Raw genomic sequence first — 3,226 nt, 5'->3', positions numbered from 1 at the left:
TAACACTAACACATCAGGACCAGTCTGAAGTACAAACAATCAGACCAAAACAAATTATTACACTTCACAAACTAAACTACATCACCCACTGGAACACAAACACAAGCACAAAGCAAAATGCAACGTTATCTGGCCCTAAAACGTCATTACACTGTAGCAGACGACCTGTACACAGTGACTGACATTAAACACAGAACCACGTTGACAAAGTCCAGACCAGCCGATATAAATGTCATGGCTGCCCAGAGAACAGAAACTCTGTCAGCAATGTAAATATGATACTCTAGAGACAGAGCTGCACTTCCTCACTGAATGTGAAAAATTCATCCAAATATGGCAAATTTATTTTACAAAATCTGAGACGGTCCACCCCAACTTTAAGTGTCTGTCTAACACTGAAACTGCCCATCCTACTGGGCGAAAAGAAGGAAAGCAGCGCTTTAGCTGGGTGATACATATCTGCCTCCCATAAGATGAGGGACAGTGATTAACCCACCCAAACACACACACACACACACACACACACACAAACAGACTATATTACCCAGTTTATAAAAGTTACCTAACTATTTATTATTATTAACTATTTATTATTATTAACTATTTATTATTTTCCATCCTTATTATTTATTTCTCTTTCTTTTCACTTCTTCCCTTTTACTTCTTCCAATTATTATTATTTCAGACCAATTACAGTTTCTCTTCAAGTTCTTTATCATAACAGAATTCTTAATTTCCATAATTGCAAAGGTTGTAATGTTGTGTAATGTTCATGTTATAATGCTGCTTTGGCAATACTACAATACTATAGTGGTATATGGTCACGCCAGTAAAGCTTACTGAACTGAAATGCACTGAGAGAGAGAGAGAGAGAGAGAGAGAGAGCCCTGCAGCTTCAGACGTCACCAAATGGTTATAAGACATTCAGTCCATCGACTACCAATGGCGGTAACACGCATTGGTTTAACGAGTGTGGGGCAGGATGCAAGCATGAGTTAGCCTGGTGTGATGTGTTTTTTTTTTTTTGTTGTTGTTTTTTTTTTAATGAAAATGAAAGCACACATGAACGTACTGTGCTAATGTTGCATACACAATGTCATACAAGCGATTAAGGCAAAATAACATTAGTGGTTGTACAGGATTGGGCTTTATAGGGTAAATAATGAGGGTGAGACTAGACCCAGGTGACGGGGGTAAGTGAAAGGGGACACACAGGACCCCTGTGTGAGGGCATGAACAACACAAAGCATGTGGAGGAACAAAAACAAACAAAGGAGCACATGGGGAGGAGGATGGTGGTGAGGGGTGTTACAGTAGCACCCACACCCTCCTTAACACGGGGCTCCTGTGTGATGGTGGTGAGGGGTGTTACAGTAGCACCCACACCCCCCCTTAACACGGGGCTCCTGTGTGATGGTGGTGAGGGGTGTTACAGTAGCACCCACTCCCTCCTTAACACGGGGCTCCTGTGTGATGGTGGTGAGGGGTGTTACAGTAGCACCCACACCCCCCTTAACACGGGGCTCCTGTGTGATGGTGGTGAGGGGTGTTACAGTAGCACCCACACCCTCCTTAACACGAGGCTCCTGTGTGATGGTGGTGAGGGGTGTTACAGTAGCACCCACACCCTCCTTAACACGGGGCTCCTGACGTGCATAACAGTTGACAAGGGAGCCCGAGCCCGGCGTCACACAGCAGGGTCTGGAGAACCTGGACAAGGACAGGTGGGAAAGGAGGAAAAAAAGGGGGAAGTCCATCGGGTGAGGGGTGGAAACAGGACTTTGTACCACAACCAGAGACCTGACAGCAGGCTGGACAGGAGACGACTGGGTTCCAGCTTGGGCAGCGGGATGGACGGGAGCCCGGCTGAGAGTAGGAGCACGGGATATGGGATAACAGGAACCCAAACCACAGCTGGGATTGGGACAGTTACAAAGACAGGAATGGGGACAGACAAAGGCAGACACTGGGATTGGTAGAATAACAATGAAAGATTGTCAGTTCCAGTACAACAGAGATGTTACAGGAGGTGAAGTGGGCGGCTATGCCGGGAGAGAGAGAGAGAGAGAGAGAGAGAGAGAGAGAGAGAGAGAGAGAGAGAGAGAGAGAGAGAGACTAACAAATGCCTGGAACTCCAGTGCACACACTGACAAAACAAGTCCAACAGCTTCATTCTAAACCTACTACTACAATAACATCTGAAAATGGTTAAAGGACTACAAATGTAGTCTTAATGACATTGACAATGTCAACTTTTATTAATTACTAATAATATTATCAATATTAATCAATATCAATATTGTCAGCTCTCAATCAAGTATAATGCCAAAATTTGTAATTTCAGATTGTAGAGATACACAGACTCATTCATGCTCCATCCTCTTTGTTTTTGTGCCAAAAAAAAATGTATATTGAATGCTTGTTATAAAAATCATACAATATAATATTAAAAGTGACAAATAATACATCACATTTTAATTCTGCTTCCTACATTCCCACATGCAGGAAATGCAGACAATTCTCCAGTATACACACGTCATGTCATCTTAGCTGGTGCGGGGGGTTTACTGCTGTTGATGGGAGGAGGAGTCATCTGCTGGATACAGAGGTACACACACACACACACACACACGCACACACACACACAAACACACGCCTATTCAAGTTCACAGACAATTATAACAGGTCTCAGTGTGAAGTTCTCTGTACAATATTATCCAGTAATACAGACCTCTGCTCACCTGGTAGACAGGTAGTGCACAGTGCTGATAACACACTATCATGGGTTTGCTTCCCAGAGAGCACACATACTGATAAACATGTGAGATGCTCTTGATAATATAATCTGTATATAAATAAATACATACATATCTGTCCATCTCACACTGAGTTAATTTTGTAGTTCAGAGACGTGAACAGACGGTGAACAGAGAGGGACAAACAGGACAGAGGAGAGATCAGCAGACACGGGTGGGTGTCACACATCCATGTTATAATATCAGTGAACTCTGATTCAGTGCACAGATCTGTTCTACAGTGTCAGAGCTTGGATTAGTGATTAGTTTCTGCACGTTAAGACCCAGTGAAAGTCATGCAGGTACTGGTGAGAGGTCATGTGTTTCTGAAAGTATGGAAAAACTTTAAGGACCTTATTCTTGTGTGCACAGAGAACTTCACTACAGTCTTTACTGCAGTGCACACAGTCGATTCTGATTGCTAAATTATG

Source organism: Electrophorus electricus, chromosome 2 (genome assembly GCF_041902795.1).
Source record: "Electrophorus electricus isolate QZ-2024a chromosome 2, ASM4190279v1, whole genome shotgun sequence".
Classification (NCBI taxonomy): Eukaryota; Metazoa; Chordata; class Actinopteri; order Gymnotiformes; family Gymnotidae; genus Electrophorus; species Electrophorus electricus.
This window is presented reverse-complemented; position numbering follows the sequence as displayed.